Source organism: Coregonus clupeaformis, chromosome 26 (assembly GCF_020615455.1).
Source record: "Coregonus clupeaformis isolate EN_2021a chromosome 26, ASM2061545v1, whole genome shotgun sequence".
NCBI lineage: Eukaryota > Metazoa > Chordata > Actinopteri > Salmoniformes > Salmonidae > Coregonus > Coregonus clupeaformis.
The window spans coordinates 31,318,645-31,326,195 of record NC_059217.1 but is presented as its reverse complement, the minus strand read 5'-3'; positions in this window follow the sequence as shown (position 1 = coordinate 31,326,195).

The following is a 7,551-nucleotide window of genomic DNA, read 5'->3' as shown; positions in this document are numbered from 1 at the left end:
TTTGAGCGTTAAGGCCTGCAGTGTAAGCAAAGCTTTCAAGCTTTCGTGGATGTCTGTTAGAGAGTAATCCCTGACATTACAGTACAGAAATATATATTTGGTGTTTCATGTTTTATCATACAGTAGTAAAGCAGCACTATTTTTACATGAGGTTAGGATTAACCCTGCAAACAAAAATTAACATCACGATATGGTCACCTACAGGATGGTGTCCATGGTCCAGTGGAGGTTTTGTCTAGTTCCCAGTTTGTTCCGGGGATGTCCCCAAGGACAATTTTAGAACATTCTGTCATGGTCCCCTGGATGTTTTTGTCTAGTTCCCGGCTTGTTCCGGGGATGTCCCCAAGGACAATTTTAGAACATTCTGTCATGGTCCCCTGGATGTTTTTGTCTAGTTCCCGGCTTGTTCCAGGGCCGTCACCTGATGGTTGAAAAGAAACACACCACCTCTATTTACTGTTGCCAAGCCCATCAAGGCCCGGATTGGTGACCCACTGATCCGTTCACAGATCTTTGTCTTTTGACAATGTTTGGGACCCCCACACACACAAACAGTGCTTTTAACGTAGTGTTTTCAACTTACATATTTGACACACTTTGATATACAGTGGGGAAAAAAAGTATTTAGTCAGCCACCAATTGTGCAAGTTCTCCCACTTAAAAAGATGAGAGAGGCCTGTAATTTTCATCATAGGTACACGTCAACTATGACAGACAAAATGAGAAAAAAAAATCCAGAAAATCACATTGTAGGATTTTTAATGAATTTATTTGCAAATTATGGTGGAAAATAAGTATTTGGTCAATAACAAAAAGTTTCTCAATACTTTGTTATATATCCCTTTTTTGGCAATGACACAGGTCAAACTTTTTCTGTAAGTCTTCACAAGGTTTTCACACACTGTTGCTGGTATTTTGGCCCATTCCTCCATGCAGATCTCCTCTAGAGCAGTGATGTTTTGGGGCTGTCGCTGGGCAACACAGACTTTCAACTCCCTCCAAAGATTTTCTATGGGGTTGAGATCTGGAGACTGGCTAGACCACTCCAGGACCTTGAAATGCTTACGAAGCCACCTTCGTTGCCCGGGCGGTGTGTTTGGGATCATTGTCATGCTGAAAGACCCAGCCACGTTTCATATTCAATGCCCTTGCTGATGGAAGGAGGTTTTCACTCAAAATCTCACGATACATGGCCCCATTCATTCTTTCCTTTACACAGATCAGTCGTCCTGGTCCCTTTGCAGAAAAACAGCCCCAAAGCATGATGTTTCCACCCCATGCTTCACAGTAGGCATAGTGTTCTTTGGATGCAACTCAGCATTCTTTATCCTCCAAACACGACGAGTTGAGTTTTACCAAAAAGTTCTATTTTGGTTTCATCTGACCATATGACATTCTCCCAATCCTCTTCAGGATCATCCAAATGCACTCTAGCAAACTTCAGATGGGCCTGGACATGTACCTGGCTTAAGCAGGGGGACACGTCTGGCACTGCAGGATTTGAGTCCCTTGCGGCGTAGTGTGTTACTGATGGTAGGCTTTGTTACTTTGGTCCCAGCTCTCTGCAGGTCATTCACTAGGTCCCCCGTGTGGTTCTGGGATTTTTGCTCACCGTTCTTGTGATCATTTTGACTCCCACGGGGTGAGATCTTGCGTGGAGCCCCAGATCGAGGGAGATTATCAGTGGTCTTGTATGTCTTCCATTTCCTAATAATTGCTCCCACAGTTGATTTCTTCAAACCAAGCTGCTTTACCCATTGCAGATTCAGTCTTCCCAGCCTGGTGCAGGTCTACAATTTTGTTTCTGGTGTCCTTTGACAGCTCTTTGGTCTTGGCCATAGTGGAGTTTGGAGTGTGACTGTTTGAGGTTGTGGACAGGTGTCTTTTATACTGATAACAAGTTCAAACAGGTGCCATTAATACAGGTAACGAGTGTTGGACAGAGGAGCCTCTTAAAGAAGAAGTTACAGGTCTGTGAGAGCCAGAAATCTTGCTTGTTTGTAGGTGACCAAATACTTATTTTCCACCATAATTTGCAAATAAATTCATTAACAATCCTACAATGTGATTTTCTGGATTTTTTTTCCTCAATTTGTCTGTCATAGTTGACGTGTACCTATGATGAAAATTACAGGCCTCTCTCATCTTTTTAAGTGGGAGAACTTGCACAATTGGTGGCTGACTAAATACTTTTTTTCCCCACTGTACATGTTTACATTGTGTATGTTTGTTTATTCAGTAATTATTATTCAACACTTCCTCACTTGGGATTTGAACTGACAACCTCTTGGTTTCACGGCATTCCGATCATCCTGTTACGCCACCATGTCAGTGTCATTGACTGATTTCAACTGTATTCCTACACTTTGCACTTCAAAGTAAATATCAGCTTTGTTAAAAATACACTCAAGAACAAATATAATATTTATCATAGTGAGTCAGGAGCAGTGGCGGCTCCTGAAAAAATTCTCAGGGGGGGCAATTTTTCTGATGATTTAGGTGACCTACACCCAGAACCTAGGGGGGCTCCGTAGAAAAAGTTGCTTGTTTTGGGCTTTTTTTCACAGGCCTGGTTGCTTATTTGTCTCGCGAGATCTGGCAACACTGAAGTGGATCTTTAGAACTACATTTTGTGGAATGTAGGATATGACCAAAGTGCTACTTAATAAAAGCAAAGTAACGTTGTCCCAAATAGGGGAATGAACAAGTGAGGCTTGACCTAGTGTGGTCTGGGCATCTTGGCTTTACATTGAAGACCAAACCAGAATGATGAGGTGCTGCTAAGTTTAACTAAAGAATTCTGATATACACATTACTTGCTTCAAAAAAGGCCTCATGGTTGAATTGGAAATATGTGCACCTGAGTATAATTCACAACAAGCAAGCAGGAGCTTTTGATAGAGGCTACTGAAAACATTGATGCAAGTTATTGGTAATAAGAAATTTTTATAGACTTCCATATTCTGCCCTCTTGTATAGATTTGTGAAAATGAACAGTGATAGACATTTTGCCTGAAAACAGAATTTGAAAATAATTTCTAGAAAAGGTAAACACAGCTATCTGTATGGCTTTGTAAAAATGAACAACCATATTCTGGCCAATTGTATAGATTTGTAAATATGAACAACCATATTCTGGCCAATTGTATAGATTTGTCAAAATGAACATGAACAGATTTTTATTTATTTTTTTACTTTTTTTAAAATGAAAAATAACTATTTTAAACAACATCAACTGTGAACTGATTTGGGCGTGTGTGTGTTAAAGAGACAGACAGGGAGGAACAAAGAGAGAGAGAGGCTACATTACTTGTACTGAAACTGTTCTCTTCTCTCTTTCAATGCAGCAAAGCGGTCAATGACTTTCTCATTGAAATCAGGCATGCTGAGGACTAGTTCCCTCTCCATGGAAAGCATGGCCAGTGCATTCAGACGTTCCTGGCCCATTGAATTTCGCAGGAATGTCTTAACTCGTGTCAAATTTGAGAAACATCTCTCAGCTTCCAGCTGTTGTCATGGGAGTAGTTATGAGGATGTTCAACAGAGTCACAGTCTCAGAGAACGTCTCCTGGAGGTTGTAGCTCATGAGAACCTGGTACAGTGCCAGTGCACCACAGCAGCCCTTGAATTCAGGATTCTCATAGATCAGAGATAGTTCTGTCTTGAGCTTTGCCTTGCTCAGCATGGGGTATGCATTCACAGTGGCATTCAGAGCCTCATCAGGAAATGAATGGCAGTACCTTTCAAACATGTCTGCTTGCAGTAAGGTAGCACTCACAAGGTGGCCAGAGAAAGAGAACCTTTCTTTGGTGTGATCCAGGATGGTGTTGCAGACCTCTTCAGACAGCCTCTGCTTCTCCTCTTCTCTCAAAGCTGTTCTGGGTCTTTTGGCTCCTGTTGCTTCTTGCAGCTGCTGTTGAGAGGAGTCCCTGAAGGCAAACAGACCAATGTGTTTGTTGGCTTTGTACAGTATTGTTGTCTATGTGATGCACAGGTATATGCAATGTATCCATGTATAGTACAAATACTTCAGTTCCACTTAAAATGGGCAGGGATGCATAAAGTATTTAGTGTTTAAGTTAGCCTTTGTGTCTCACATAGCCTGGATGTTCAGCACAGTATATATACAGTGGTGCTCATAAGCTTATGAGCCCATGCTAAAGTTGACTAAAAAGAGGAATAAAAAAGAAAAGAAAATTGGTGTCCTTAAAGGTTGGATTTTCCAACTTTTTTAATTAAGTCATTAAGATCAATTTCCAAAAGATGATTTTTTTATTTTTTATTCCTCTTTTAGTCAACTTTAGAATGTGTTCATACACTTATGAGCACCACTGTACAGTACACATAGTATATAAAATAAGCTAGATTACACCACTGGCCATATATAATGAGAATAATGTAATTTCAAACACAAATGCAGTCTCCTTTCATGCATACATTTTCAAATAAAGCTCTGCTTTGAGAAAGATCGAATGATATTGTTTAATCTTACCTTATGGCCTGCACACTGCTTGTGAAGCTGTCGAGGGCACGTTTGATGAAGACAGCATCGATGTCCTTCTTCTGTAGCTTCTGGTACAGAATGTCGACGTGGGGCATGATTTTTGTGAAAAGCCCCAGGAAAAAAATAAAATCTTCATCATGTAGCATCCTCACGTAGCCAGATGCCTCTCTCACGGTGGGCTGGTCAAATGAACCCAATGAACCCGTCCGGATGGCTTCAAAACATTCTATGAGGTCATCTCGATTCTCGTAGACAGTGTTTACGACTCTGCTGTTGAAGTTCCACCGTGTGGATGAAGGTCTGGGCAGTCTTCGGTGCAACAGTCTGGTCAAGAATTCCGGTGCGTTTGGGTGACCCGGAAAAAGGTTGCAATCCCGCTCAGATCGGAAAAGAAAATGTTCACTTTTTTGATGCGAGAAGTAGCTTGCTGCATGATCAAATTCAGCTGATGCGCATAGCAATGCACGTAATGGGCATTCTTGAAATGCTCATGCACCTTTTGCTGCACACCAGCCTTCTCTCCCCTCATCACACTGGCTCCATCGTAAGCTTGCGCAATGAGTTTGACTTTCTCGCAGTCGGCAAAAGACCGTTCAGTCTCTCCAAAAGCACACTGGCGATTGAGACTGAGGTTGATTCCGAGATGGGAAGGAACTCAAAAAAGCGCTCCTGCACTTTGTGGTTGCTATCTATGTACCTCAGCACAAGCACCAGCTGTGTCTGTGTAGAAACGTCCGTGGTCTCGTCAGCTTGGATAGCTCACGAAGTTCGCCGACTTCACCTCCTCCACAATATGTTCCCTCATGACCGCTAGCATACACTCCAGTAGCTCGTTTTGAATGGTCTTTGATGTGCCCTTGAAAACTTTAGCATTTTTAAGATGGTCATCAAACACCTCATCTAATTGTGCCACAAAGTTGACAAGTCCAAGAAAAATACCAGGGTTGGTGGAGCCCTCAGTTTCATCTTTGCCTCGCAAAGCTAACTCAAACACTCCGCAAAACTTCACACACTGGATTAGCCGGCTGAGGATGTGGCGGTTCTTGCTAACCTCATCGTTGTGGCGGCGGACAGCTAGCCTGTATCCCTCATCCAGTTGAGTGGCAATGTTCACTCTCCCCAAAGCAGACAATCTCAAACAGCTATCCATGTGGGTCTTTGACAGCTCATGTTTCTTAATCTTTTCTGAAAGATGGTGCATGTCCGTTACACCAGTCGCTGTCCAAGCGGTGCTGTCTGCCGTGCCGCCTTCAGGGTGAAAGAGTAAGCAGGGGTAGCAGAAGACTGCATTAGCTACATCGCAGCCTGCTAGCCAGGTTTTTCGTTTGTACCAATTTTTGGAAAATCCTCGGGTGTAGGACTTTCCCCCTTTAGTAGAAACCTGTTGAATTATTAAAACAGAACAATATGACCAAGCAACATTAGACAACTATACAGAAAACCCTCAAATTGCTGAGATAAGTTAATGAAGTCAATGATGAGAGAATAGTCAGATTAACTGATAACTAAAACAGCAGTGCAGAAGTGCAGAGATGTATTATAGGTAATGAATGTGTAGGGGACTTCTGAGAATGCTACAGACTTTGTGGCCCAGCAGAAAGGTCAGCATACCCCAAATCCAGAGGTTGTGAGTCAAAATCCCACACCGTAAAAAGTCATAACTTCAGCTAACCATTTTTTTTTGTGTATACCAGTTTCCTAGAACCATTTGAGTAACCCAACTCAAAGTATAGCTGTGTTCAAAACTTCAAGTAATAAAGAGACATCAGCACCCATTTGGTTATCTTTTTAAGGTTGTAAACACTTAAATAATTGAGTAAATAATTGCATTATGTATTCTGAACTATAACCAGTCATTGTTTAGCACAGTACTCATTCCTCTAACAGTAACTTTTGATTATTGTTAAATGGATACGAACGATAGTCGTCATATTCTGAGTAATATTCCTTGAATTATTATTTTGGTGAATGGTCTAACGGTAAATGTTATTCACACTACCCATAGCATATATGCTTGGACTCTAACTGTGCATCTCTGAGCTAAGGTTAACTCAATAATGTAATGCTAGGACATTGCTTTCAAGATATTAGCTCTTTCGTCTCTTACCCTCTGAATAACTGCATAATGGTAGACCTAGACACATATATTATTCTGAGTGGTGATGCGAGGCTCACTACCTTGACTAGACCCATTGGATACGCTTTTGGGCCTATAGCATTCACATGATAATGGAGTCAGATTGAATATTACATTATGATCAAATTCCTCCTACACTAATTCTCTGTCATCCTCAGTCAAAGTGGATTTTCACCAATCTCCCTCTGCTCATTGGAGCCCAGCCTGGGAGACGGCCTATTAAAGCAGTTTTGTCGCCCCCTAGTGATCGCTGTGTGAAGTATGAATGCACAAAGAGAAACAACCAGTTAATCATTGTGGAATCCAAATTGGAATGTCCTCCGTTCCATCCAGAAGACCTGTCCCTGTATGTAGACGCCAGACAGAACTGGTTGAACGTGTTTGTTTAAAGTAAAGTAACTAAATACGCCATGTGTGTAACGTCGACGCAGGGAGTCAGGAAGCTGGTGCAGTTAAGCGAAGTTAACAATAACGGATATATAACGATACAAGACAAGACAAGACAAGACAAGACAAGACAAGACAAGACAACAAAACAAAACAAAACAAAACAAAACAAAACAAAACAAAACAAAACAAAACGTCTGACAAGGAAACATAACCAATACTACCTGATAACTGATAACTAAAGAGTGCTATATAAAGGGTAAGTAATCAGGGCGTAATGAAGTCCAGGTGTGACTGACGACGGGTTGCCAGGACCTGTGGTTAATAGACTGCTGGAGTAGACGTGACAGTGTGCTTCTTATGGTAGTAACAGGGGACTAACATGGTACTTCATATCACTGTAACTTGTAAGTTATATTGAATTTACACCCTAGTAACATATTCATATTTTATCATAGTTTTACAGTATTACATCTATTCATATTGTGTTCTGTAGCTTTCTAAAGACTAACTAGTAAAATAC